Source organism: Orcinus orca, chromosome 11, assembly GCF_937001465.1.
Source record: "Orcinus orca chromosome 11, mOrcOrc1.1, whole genome shotgun sequence".
Taxonomy (NCBI): domain Eukaryota; kingdom Metazoa; phylum Chordata; class Mammalia; order Artiodactyla; family Delphinidae; genus Orcinus; species Orcinus orca.
The window spans coordinates 43,438,692-43,451,532 of record NC_064569.1 but is presented as its reverse complement, the minus strand read 5'-3'; the positions used below and the strand labels follow the sequence as shown (position 1 = coordinate 43,451,532).

At 56.4% G+C, this 12,841-nt stretch overlaps 1 long non-coding RNA gene across 4 annotated transcripts in view; it reads left to right on the top strand.

Moving 5' to 3' along the window:
• Nucleotides 1–990: 990 nt before the first annotated feature.
• The window catches only part of LOC117202976 (uncharacterized), a 31,777-nt gene continuing 19,926 nt past the window's right edge, over nucleotides 991–12,841 (top strand). For 3 of the 4 annotated variants that reach the window (XR_007470123.1, XR_007470124.1, XR_004485511.2), the window contains exon 1: nucleotides 11,260–12,768. This is a non-coding gene — a long non-coding RNA (uncharacterized LOC117202976). Of the gene's footprint in view, nucleotides 9,442–10,487; nucleotides 12,769–12,841 lie in introns of those variants that run through there. The other variant, XR_007470122.1, reaches the window with a different exon arrangement.

Sequence of the window (12,841 nt, the reverse complement as noted above, 5' to 3'; positions counted from 1 at the left end):
AGAAAACCCAGAAAACCCACCATAATCTCCTAAACCTTACACCAGCGTCCAGAATCGAAACTAACATCCCAAAACCTATGGTAACACCCAGGACTACCCAGCCCAGGCAGTGCTACAGTGCCACGCCAAGCATGGCACAGGAACCCCAACCCAGGCTCTCTGCAGGGGCGCCTAAGCCTCCCAAGCTGGCGTTCTTGCACCCCTGCACATGTTTTCTTTCCTGACCTAGACAGGACATTCTTCCTGCAGACTCCAAAGCCCTCACTGACCTTGATCCCACTCAGTTTCGCTGTGGCAGAGGGAAGTGTGGGTGCACAGGGCACGGATGTGGGTTGGGTGGTGCCTGCAGGATGTCAGGGTCCAGGAGAGGGACCTGGTCCTCTGCCAACTTGTCAGGATGTCCAAGGAGCTCAAGCAGGAGGCCTAGAGGTTAGACCTTGGGAGGCCCTGCCTGAATCGGTTGGGCCCAGGTTTACTCAGAGGTGGGTAAGCAGAATGAGGATGTGACAGATGTGGCTTCTCTTTTCCTTGGTCTCAGCTCAAGGACCCTCCTCCCTTGAGATTCGGGGGAAGAGGGGGGTCTGGGAGGACAGCAGACTGGATGGCCCCATAGGAGCAGGGAAGCCCAGAAGCCATGATGGTTTACACCTGATGTGGGCATCCTGGGGCTTCTGTGGAAATGTCCACTGATATAAAAGGAGACAGGATTGCTGGGTTCCCCGGACACACATCTGTACACATGTCTACCGTACAGATGTTTTGGGCGTGGATCGGGGGAGGGTATGGGAGGGGAAGATGATGGGAGGGTTGGAAAATGGCAGTTCAGAGGGAGGACACACAGGCCCAGTCCGTTAGTCTGATGAGAGAAGAGACTCACGTCTAGGACCTGATTAAGGAATAGCTGGAAGGGGTTGTTCAGTGCAGGGAGAAACAGAGGAGAAGCAAGGGTTTCAAATCAGGAGGGCTTCGTGGAGGAGGAGTGTGGGCAGTGGGATGGAAAAGAAGGGAGGGGCAGAGTTGAGGAGGGCTCTGGGCGGGCTCTGCGGCTCTGACTGTGGGGGAGACAGATTCCCTGGCCAGGCTGAGAGTCCAAGCTGCAGAGTCACCAGAGGTTAGAATCTCTGGGGGTAAAATTCTGAGGATGAGCGTGGAGGTGGAGGCAGGAGGTTTGGGGACTCCAGGCTCTGCCCTTAGCCCTCAGCCTTGAGCAGTTCACACACACTAATAGTGTCTTCTTTCCCTAATCATAGGGGATGAAGCAAGCATTCTTTTTTTTCTTTTTTTTTTTTTGCGGTACGCGGGCCTCTCACTGTTGTGGCCTCTCCCGTTGCGGAGCACAGGCTCCGGACGCGCAGGCTCAGCGGCCATGGCTCACGGGCCCAGCCGCTCCGCGGCATGTGGGATCTTCCCGGACCGGGGCACAAACCCGTGTCTCCTGCATCGGCAGGCGGACTCTCAACCACTGCGCCACCAGGGAAGCCCGAAGCAAGCATTCTTGATTTTTAAAAAGCTTCTATGGTGGGTGAGAACACCCCTTGGGAGGGGGATATTTGGGCCCCAATGTAATAGACTTCAGCAGTGTCAGCCCCTCCTGGTGTGTGAGAAGGCAAGTTCTGAGGGGCTAGGACAGCTCTGCCACAGGCCAGTCCCTTAAACAGCCTGAGTTTCCCTAAACCGAGGGGAGCTGCACTGGCTGATCACTCGGGCCCCTTCCTCCGTCTGGAGTTGCACTGGCTGATCACTCGGGCCCCTTCCTCCGTCTGATATTTGTTTAATAATTTTCAAGTCCTTTACGAGAATCAAATGAGATCACGCATGCTGAGAAGCTTTGACAAAATATAAAGCATGCTGTCATTGTGAGGGGTTCAGGGGCTGCCTGGGGCCGGGGGAAAGGCGCTTAGAGGCGGGCCATGGGCTGGGACCCCTGGAAGGGAAAGGCAGGCCCCTGCTGGGTTTATGCCTCTGCCTTGCCACTGCCTTGCCCCTTCCCAGCCCAGCCCCAGGCTCTGGGGACTGAGCCCGGCTCAGGATGGGGGTGGGGCTCCCAGGGGCAGGGGCAGAGGGGTGGGAGCCTCCCCTTTGAGTGGCTCCGAGCTGGAGCACAGCAATTACGCAGGAGGATTTATGTCCTTTTGCCTTTAATCGGAAACTCCGTGTCAAGAAGAAAAATCTGCACTGTCCTCCGGCCCGGCTTCCTGCTTTATCATTATTATTGGAGGAAGGTTGATCTGGAAACTTAAGGAAAAGTGGGGTTGGGGGTGGGAGCCACCAGGGAAAGGGAGGTGTGGGGCGGAGGGTGGCCTTCCTACTGTTTGTCCTGCTTCATCACAAGAAGGGGACAAAGGGCAGCCCGGGGGTTGAGGGTCCTGGAGGGCAGGTGAGAAGACACAAGAGGCTCACTAGGGGAAGTGTAGGGGCTGGGGATCATGGGAGGAAGGGGCATCTGGGGAGCAAGGGAGACACCAGGAGGGAGGGAAAGGATGGGTGACCACAGGGAGACACCAGGAATTAAAGGGACTTGGGAAAGAGGACGAAGAGAACTAGGGCTCATGGTGGAGGGAAGGGGCGGCTGGGTGCTGGAGGGACACTGGGGTGGGGGGTGCAGGGGGTGGAATAACCGGAAGGGGGAGCAGTGGCTCTAAGGGGGATGCTGTGGGAGAGGGAGAGTGTAGGGTAACCAGAGGGGACACAGGGTGGAAGGCAGAGGAGGGCTGGGAGTCACGGAGAAAAGAGGCATCTAGGGCCTGGGATGTGCAGGGGCTGGGGCTGATGGGGGGGCTGGGCTAGGGACTCCGGGTCTGTGGCCATCTCCGTCTGTACCTGCTGACCTGCCCCCAAGAAGGCTGTTCCTCCCCTGGCCCACCCAGGACCCGTGTCTCCTGGTCTCCTGGGTGGAGGGCGCTGGCCTCCCACAAAGCCCCTGGTTTCCCCTTCCACTTTGGGAGCAGTTTCTCCAGGAGATGGGGTATAGTGCTTGGGAATACTCAGCAGGAATCCTTGGGCCCTGGGGAGACTGGACTAGAAGTGTTAGAAGGCGAAAGGCCTGCACCCTGGGGAAGGGGAGGGACCCAGGAGAAAAGGCCTCCTAACACCCCCAACGTCCTTGTTTGGAAGTCCCCCTAGTGTCTTAGCTGTTATCCCTCCTGTTGCCGGGATTTCATTCTCATGTGTGGAAAGGGCACCAGCCCTGGGATCGGTTCCTGGGAACTGACTCCCTGTGTGCACTTCTGTGAATCTCAGGGTTCGCACCCACAGCGTGCAATATCTACGCGGCAGGCCGTGGTCAGGCTTAGAGATGGTTAGGTGAAGGATCCAGCATGTAGTAGCCACCTGGGGGGCAATGCCCAATATATGCAACCTCCTTCCTTTACAAAGGACAGATTAATTCTCTGTGAGTTTCCTCAACGAGCCTGGGTGGGTATCGTTATCCTCCTAGAGATGGGAACCGTGGCACAGAGCCGCTGAGTGACGTGCCCAAGGCCACACAGCACATCACTGGAGCAGCCAGGTGAGACGGCCCCATAATACCTCCTGAGGGCCTTGAAGATCTTCCTCTGGGTCTCCTCCCTCCCTCCTTCCCCTGAGGGCCTCACACTTGGCCCCTCGGCCCTGGGATCTGGGGTCGTTTGGGATGCTCAGTGGAGTGTCTTGGCTTCCAATCCTCCTGCAGTCTGGGCCGTGCCCACCCTCGCTCGCCTCCACCCTGGCTCAACTGAGAGGTTTTATAGCCGTTTACGAGCAATTTCTGTCCATATATCACTGGAGATATATAGCCGGGCAAATATTAGGGACCCAAGCAGAGGTTTTAAGAGGTGAGTTTTACTGCCGCTGAAAGAAGGCGTGATAGGCAGCCTGTGGAGACCCACCTCCCTCTCGCTCACTTGGCGGCGGCTGGGCGGTGGCAGCATGGACTGGGGTTCGGCCAGGAAAACTGTCTGTGAGCACGCGGGGGTGCCAGCCTGAGGGGAGTGATCAAAGAGTGGGGCTCTGATCCTCAGAGAGCTGTGTGAGTGGGAGGAGGTGGGGTCACAAAGCAGGCCAGAGGTCACGGGCTGGCTTGGACAGAACACCCTCTCCAAACCCGAGCGAGAAGCCACTGAGCTCCTGCGGATTCGCTCCACAGAAACACAGACCGAAGTGAGACACCAGGGAAGCACTGCCCCGCACGGGCCACTGGAAGAGGCTGCCGTGTTGCCTTTTGCGGGAAGTCCTTAAAATCTGGATCTGAACGAGGAAACCGCTGGCCAGAGGCAGAGGGCTGGACACGTGGCCTCTTACCCTCTCGGACCCTGCGCAGGTGATGCTGGAGGAAGGCCTGCAGGAGGCCGGCCTTGACCTCCTCTGCTCTGGGCCCGGGCCTATGTGGGCCGCTGGGTTTGGGTGAGCGCAGAAGGGTGAGGAGAGCCTTCTTGGCTTGTGGCATATGGTGAGAAGATGTCCCCGGGAATCCTCGCTGCTGATTTAAGCAGCTCCGACAGCTTTATGGCGCCTCCTCGAGTGAGCCCCCAACGCTGGCCGTTTAACTTTTTAGCGTTGTTTAACGCTTAGGCTCCGGCGGACAGGCAGGCCCCTCGGCCCCAGAGGCAGCAGTACTAAATCAGGACACTCATAGGCCCCGATAAATAATTTTTACAGGGCACGCAGCCCATAGATCACCAGTGGGGGTGGGGGGAGAGCGGCTGTGATATTTCAAGCAATTGTCACATATGACTACCCTGTGCTCTGATCCAGGTCATGCACATGGCAGCCAGCTTCATAACCAAAGTCAGCTCCAGGGCCCCCCAGCCGGGGCATGGGCGGGGCTGCGGGAGCTGATGGCTCCGATTACCCTACAGCCAGCGGATGACCCGCGGACTCATCGTCTGCTCAACCTGCCCTAGTGTGCCGAGCGTGGGCCCCCATCCGAGCTGCCTCTGGCACTGGGAGAAGGAAGGGCTGAGGGCCGGGTGGGAATGACTCTTTCCCAAAAAGTCATTTTTCAGACCACCTTCCTGGTTCCCCCATCTGACTCCAAACCTGAGGGTCCCAGGAGAGAGCAGGCAGCAATGCCTGCAGCAGAGGGAGGGTAGAGCTAAGCAGAGCTAAGGGCTGGAGGGAACAGGAACTGTGTGTCAGCTGCACGCCATTCACACCTCTAGTGAAAGAGGCGGGTGGGGAGTAGAAGGAGAGGCACGAGCAGTGCGAGGAAGAAGGCCAGGGAAGGATAGGGACAGAAAAATGAAGACGGAAAGACACGTGAAGACTCAGAGAGAAAGTGAGAGAGACAGAGGCAAGGGGAGACAGACAGAAACTCACCCAGAGAGGATGCTGCAACGGGCAGGGACTTTTCCTAAAGCTGGGTACAAAGCCAGAGAGACCTGGGGAGGACGGCGTCGGTGCCAGGTGGGCCCGCCCGTGCCCTGGGAGGGCACCTCCAGCTGGCTCCGGGCCTGTTTCCCAGCGCCAGCTCCACGCTGCTCCCTCCTCCCCCTCCCCCCAGTGCCCTTGCCCTGTCCCCTCATCTGTAAGATCCTGGGATATGCAGGGACACTTAATCCATATGGAGCTGATTCATTCCCATCTAAATCATCTCCACGAGCTTCCCTAAGAGCCCTCTGATGTGCCAGCCGCCGTCCCTCTCCCCCGGCGATGGCGGGCTGGGGGCTGCCAGTAAACAAAACTCAGCAGCCATCCATCCTGGCGTCGTCCGCCCGTCCAGCCAAGACCATCCATCTCTCCAGCCCTGCTCCCCACGCCCGCTTCACTCCTCCTGTCTGTCTGTCCCTCTGTGTGTCCCCTCCTCCTCATGCCCCTCAACTGGAACCTCCACCTCTCTGCCTCGTCCTGGGTAGGCTCTTGAGGGGTCATGTCGGCCACGCCCCTGCCTGCAGACAGGATACCTCACCCCTGGCGCAGCAAGGCAGAGGCTCTCCTGGTTCACCGCCTTCCAAGAGGAAAGGTCTTCTGATGATCTTACTGTGCAACGTTGACAACCCATGCTCAAGGAAGTTCTTTCTTCTGTCTAGCTCGCATGTCTGAGGTCCACATAGGATCACATGTCTGAGCGGGGGTGAAGGTAAGATTATGGGGTTCTGTACAAACGTGAGGGTCTCCAGGATTTGTAATACGTACTTCCCTGGGTCTCTAGCAGCAAGAGTCAGGCCCGTGCCGAGCATATAGTGGATGCTCCGTGTCAGTTGCTTACTGGCCATGATCTTCCCTGTCAGCTCCAGTGAGTCCAGAGGCCTCACATATACCCCAGGGAGGTTTTCAGTGAACTGATCCAGTGGGTTTCATACAGGGCCCAGATCGTGGCACTCTAGCCTGGCAGGGTTGGCAGGAGACACGAAGGAAGTGTCTCTCACTTCTGCCTTCCCACCCAGACTCCTCAGCCCTGTCCTGGGGGTGGCGCTTGCCCAGACAGCTCTGTCTTGGCAGTGATGGGCTGAAGAGGAGGAGAGTAAGCAAGCAGGTGCTGCGTATCTTCTATGGCACCAAAGCAGAACCCTCACATTTGGGGAAAGCCCTTAGGTCTACACGGACTAATAAGGAGAGAGCGGGGGGAATTGCTGCCCCTGGCCCCAGTCTCAGGCATGGTGGCCCTTCCCCCATCAGGTTCTTCATGTCAGCCTGGGAAGGGTAATTCTGGGAACGGGCTGGGGCTCTGCTAGCCTCTCATGAGAGGAGACGGGAGCATTTCTTCTGGTCCCATCTCAGTTTCTCCGTCCACAGCAGCAGTGGGAGTGGGGGAACAGGGCTGTCTCTGGAGTAGAGTTGGGGTCAGACTCTAGCAGCCCTGCAGGGGGATGATTTGGGCATGGGTGAAAGGGTTTAGGGTGGTGGAAGTGGAGCCACAGGGAGGGATGAGGGCAGCATTTGTGGACCCCACAGTAACAGTGAGTGGGAGAGGCAGAGGAGAAGGAGACGGGGAGGCCGAGTCTTCAGATGGCCTGAGGGGGCTGGTACTCCAGCACCTCCCTGAGACCCAGGACACCTTGCTGAGCATCTGACCTCCCCATCAGGCCAGACCAGACCAGGTAGAGAGTCCCACCGCATGGGTGCCCCCTCCTGCACTCTATTTCGCAGCGCCTTTCCCCCTTGTCATTGGTCCCCTCCAGGGAGCCACTGTGAGTGCACAGAACAGGTGGGGCTCTCCCAGCTGCTATCCAGCTGTGAAGAACCCTGACCATACCCCCCCACCCCCCTGCAGGAGAGAAGGTTCTAATTCTAGCCGGAAAGATGAGAAGGATGGTACGGGGAGAGCGTCCAGAGGGATGCGTGGAAGCTAACCACTTGCCCCAGTTGTGTGAACATATGTGTGGGAGGGGAGGGGCCTGCAGGTGGCAAGGCCCAGCTTAAGAATGATGGAGTGTTGCTTAGTTCTCTGAGCTAGAGACATATGGGCTATACAAGACCAAGCAAAATGAGAAATTATTGCTTAAGAGAGAGAGGACATGGGGGGATAAGAAAAAATTCAAGCCAGGGAGACCCAGTGCCGCTTGCCCCCTCGCCATCATGACCTGACCCATCTGTGCGTGACTGGATCAAAGTCCAAGGGGAGGGAGAGGTCTGAGAACTGACCCTCAGGGCCTCCGGTGGGGGAGAAGCTGATCCTCCGAACATGCATTTCCCCGATGTTACACAGAGCGCGGGGAGCTGGGAACAGCCGCCCCAATTCTCCAGGTGGGACAGTGGGTGGAGCTTTCCCCATCCTCCTCTGTGCTTCTTGTGCCCGCCTCTCTGTCCACCCCTCCCCTCTCTCCAGTCCAATGGGGAACCAGTTCTCTCTTCTCCCGCTGGCCTGTCTCTCATGGTTCTCCCCGGCACTGAGCCTTCCTCATCCACTCAGTGGCTCCCACACTCTCTTGTCTCCTCTGAATGTCCCCTTCCTGCACCAAGCCTCCTAGGCTTTGTCTGTCCCCACGAAGGCCCCTCCCCCTAAGGCAAGTTCACTTACCCAACCTTGTGGCTGATGCAAGTCCTTTAGGGTCCACTGTGGGCTGGTGCCTTGGTCCAGCTCCAGGGCTGGAGTTTCTCTGGTCCGTCTGGCCTCTATCACTCAACATCCACGTGTCTGGTTTAGACTGTGACCTCCACAGGGCTGGCAAGGATCCAAGTGTTTCTGTGGTCACCAGCACAGCTCTGGGAGCAACCTGATTTTTGATAGAGTTGACAGCTTTTCTTTTGATTCCATGAGGCAGAAGCAGCTAGAAGGATGCTGAGAGGTCTTAGAGGACCACTGAGTGTGACTAAGGCACTTCCTCCAGGGAAGCCACCTCCTGCTACAACAAGCAGTGACTGAGGCTGGACAGCAAGAACTTCTGAAGACTCTTAAGGTGGAAGGAAAGATTCCCAGGGTTTCTGTGAAGACGTTGGGGAGGGATGGCCTTAACCTTTTCAAGCTCGGAGGGAGCAGAGGGGTCTGTGAATCTGGAGACGTTTACTTCCACCCTTGTAGGATTGATCCAAAAGAGGGATGGCCACTTCCTCTTTTTTTTTAAATTTATTTATTTATTTTATTTATTTATTTTTGGCTGCACTGGGTCTTCGTTGCTGCATGTGGGCTTTCTCTAGTTGTGGTGAGCGGGGTCTACTCTTCATTGCGGTGCACGGGCTTCTCACTGCGGTGGCTTCTCTTGTTGTGGAGCACGGGCTCTAGGCACGCAGGCTTCAGTAGTTGTGGCTCGTGGGCTCTAGAGCGCAGGCTCAGTAGCTGTGACACCCGGGCTTAGTTGCTCTGCGGCATGTGGGATCTTCCTGGACCAGGGATCGAACCTGTGTCCCCTGCATTGGCAGGCGGATTCTTAACCACTGTGCCACCAGGGAAGCCCGCCACTTCCTCTTTAGGAGCCCTGACTCATCATTCTCAGTGCAAATCCCATTCACAATTTCTTTGATAATTGTTTGTTCCTTGGCCAGAAATCTGGTTCTTGAATTCCCTCTCCTGTTCTTTTCCATGATCTGGGAACCATCTTTGCGAACCAACCCCATCTCCGTTTTATGGAGCCAGAAGAACAGAGAGGTAGAGCCCTGTCTAGGCAGCGACAGAGCAAGCCTACAGGAGCCGGGAATGCCTCCTTACGTGAATGCCCTCTTCTTGTCTTTGGATGCGAAGGGAAAGGATGTGATCCCCGAGGGAAAGGGCAGGGTTGTCCAGAGCAGGGTGTGTTATCAACTAGAAGAGCACCCGCACCCAGCCACCTCGATCTAAATGTTCACACAATGGAAATATCTTCACAGCCAAGGGCCCCTCCCTCCCAAAGAGAAAATCCCACAAGTGGGGAACATCTGGATCAAACCGCAACCATGAAAGCACAACATCAAACGAGGGTTTCAGAGGGACCCTCCCCGCAGGCCCTGCTCCAAGAGAAATTGCAGATCTTCCTGCTTGAAGCTTTTAAGTGTCACAGAACCACTCAAGTTTGGGATCTCTCCTTATTCACCAGAGACAGATGTCCCCAAGTGAGTACGGTTGGGTTTGATTACCCCCAGCGGGAGAGGATGTGTGTGACCTGATCCGGGCCACGTTGGGGGGTAGCCTGGGATTTAAAGCTGTGATGAGGGGCTCCAGCAGTTCAGGCTGGGGGCTGGGGAGAGAGAGGGGACAGGTGGGCCTTTTAAAACGTGCCTACATCAAAGGTCTGAGTAGGCTCCCTTCCCAGCTTTGGCGCCTCAGGGCAGGAAAGCAGTGATTTCACCACATAACTGCACGTAGGAGTAGGACGGATCTCAGTCTGAGAACTTCTGGGGAATGTGGAGAGGGGAGGGAGGGTGTTCCCCAGAGGGGAGGACAGGGCAAGGGGGTTTTCTCATTTCCAAAATAGCCTGCCCAGGCCAAGGAGAATGGGGCCATATGCTGCCTCCCTCCCACTCTCCCCCTGTGGAGGGATGTGGGGGAGGGGGGCATTCTTCCAGGGGGGAGAGGAGGGAGCAGCTGCAGCCGTGGGAGGTGGGAGCTGGGTCCGGATGGAGAATGAAGGGGAAGCAGGGGCATCTTCCCCAAAGGCACGAAGGAGGAAGGCTGCAGAGCATGTAATTCTAGGAGACGATAGGCTCTTCCTTCCTGGGTCCTGGGAATCAGAGAGCACCTGGCCACGATGCTGGCAGGCTGGGATGGACAGTGAGGAAGATGGGATAGGAAGGTGCCCCAGATATGGCTGGAATCCCAGTTCATGTTTGAATACTCTGCCCAGAGGGCAGGTGGGTGAGAGAGTGCTGGGATGTTGACAGCACGCTGTGACCTTGGTTGAAGAAGCCAATGGTTTCTTCTTGAGGTGAAAGGTGACCTTCAGTTGGGAAGGGTGTGGGGAGAAGAAGGGTACCACTCGCTTATAGTTGACATTAGCCTCCCTTTCAGGATGCCTTCCCTGCCCCCTTCCTCTCCCCTTTCCCCTGAGAGGTTTATGTGTGGGCGTGGTACCCCACGATGCCAGGGAGGTGTATCACCGGTGGAGGTCCATCCTTCACTGCCTTACAAAGATCTGCTTACGGTTTCTTTTCCCATCTAGACTGTCAGCTTTGAAGGCATGGACTCCCTCATTGTAACTGGGTTTCTAGTGCCCCACACAGTGCCTGGCAGAGAGTAGCTGCTCGGTGATGAAGCCCCGCTCCAGCTTCCAGCTGGAGCGCGTTCTCCCGCCGCCAGCGTTCTGGGAAACAAAACAACCCACGCGATGATTCCTCTGCAGCCTCGAGGCCTCTGAGGGGCTACAAGGGCATCTCCTAGCTGACCTCCTCTGGGAGTCTTCTGGGGGGACCCTAGTTGACAGCACTCTCTCCCACCTCTGAAATGTATTGTCCACAAGATTCACGCGGGATTTCCCTGCTGGTCCAGCGGTTAAGGCTTTGCAATTTCAGTGCCTCCTCTTCAGTGGGAACGAGTTCGATCCCTGGTCGGGGAACTAATATCCCCCATGTGGTGCGTGGGGGCGGCCAAAACGAACAAAGAAACAAACGAAAGCAAACAAAAAAAGGTCTCACTACACCTTCATGGTAAGGGCTATTATTGTTATTTACTAATCTGGGATGGATGTGTCTTTCTTGGTTGAGTGAGACCCGAGGCTCTTGGGGACCGCAGTGCCCAGCATGGAGTCTCCTCAGGACAGGCTGGCTGTTGACTAGCTAACGCCTCCAAGTCCTAGTGTGTAAGCTTTTGATGTGGTGGCTCCTCTGGGGCTCTGATGGCTGAGCGTCGGGAACTGCTGAGTCGGGATGTCTTGGCGTAATCGGGGGAATTGGACACACACGCGAAGGAGCCCGGTCCCAGTGAGGTGAGGCCTGAATGACCCTGCAGGTCGAGAGAATGCTTGAGCGGGAATGTTGCGAAAATGACCAAGGTCGGTGGGCTCTATTCAGAAAAACTCTTTGGGCAAGGAACGTATGAAAGAGGTTGGAAGGAGAGAAGGGCAGGGCCGGCAGAGGTTGCAGGAGGATATCCGGGTGGGATAGGCTTGGCCGTGGGTGAGGAGGCTAAGGCGGCTCTGCCTGCAGGTGAGGGCCCAGGAGGGAGGGGCTTGGGCAATTGTAAACATTCCCTCTACACTGTGAGGACTGTGACCACGGCTCCACAACCCGCTCCCATCCCTCCCCAAACTCTAGGCCAGGAGGGATCCTACCTCTCACCGCCATTTCTAGGCCCAGGCTGACCTGTGCTCCCGCGACATCACCTGACACCGAGCTCGGGGTGGATCAGCTTTGCTCTGTACCCTCGCGGTCCTCCCTGGGGCTGGAGCTGCCTTTGAAGTTGATGGAGAGAAGATTGGTGAGCTGTCGCCTGAGCCTAGATCTCCCAGACATCCGTGAGGGGAGGGGATCTCCACTTTGAGCCCTTTTTCGGGGGGCTGAGGTGTTGACACTTTAGTTGTCAGAACTGACGTTTCTCATCTGTGAATGCGGCGCGAAGCTGACCGAATTGCCAGCATCTCTGGGCTGCTGGGTGGCAGCACTGCTCAGCTCCAGGGACCAACCACTCACCGCACTCCTGGAGCACAACTCCAGGTGGAGCCATTCACATAGAATTTGACGTGCACGGTCGCCGCATTCCCCGCCGCCCAAGGTCGCGCGGTGATGGTGGGCCACCATCGTGCCCTTTTTGAGTCAGGGTTCTGTTTACCAGTCTAAGCTAGTTAACCTGAGGACCAGGAATATTCATGAGGCTTTGCCCGAGGACAGAGAGACAGACAAAATAGTCTCCAAAGTCATGTCCTCATGAGACGTGGGCACCGGGAAACCAGAGTGTCTCCCAGACAACAGGTCCACAAAGCAGGGTGCAGTCTGAGGCCAAGTAGCAGGGAAAAGAAATGACAAACTCCATCCATCGGGGAAGGAAAACTGTCTTTCACCCCCGGATTGAAAAGAATAACCCACGTGTAAAGACCCAGTGACACTTAGTAGGTCTGCAGTTACCATGAGGTGAACCAGAATCAGTGCTCACATTCCAGCCTCTAGGTTCGGGGTTCTTGGAAGCAGAAAGGCCTAGCCACCCTGGTGACACTTGTGCATGGGAATTTGCTGAAATCTGAAATGAGATCCTGACCCAGATGGGGGTCAGGAATTTGTTTCCTTCCCTTTTTCTCCTTCTTAGTTCACTGTTTAGGATGAAAAATGACAACCAGATGAGCAAAAGAATGATTATCAGGAATGATAAATAATACACTCCAGATGTGGCCGGAGAGAAATGCAACTGAAAGCACCACCGCCTCCAAGTAGTCACGTTGGGGCGACCCCCTTCTCCCAACAAGGCCACGATGACAAAAGTTCTGTAACTCTTCTTTGGGAATTGTCTTCAGGGTATGTGGCTCAGTCTTTTTTTTTTTCTTTTTTGGCAGTACGAGGGCCTCTCACTGTTGTGGCCTCTCCCGTT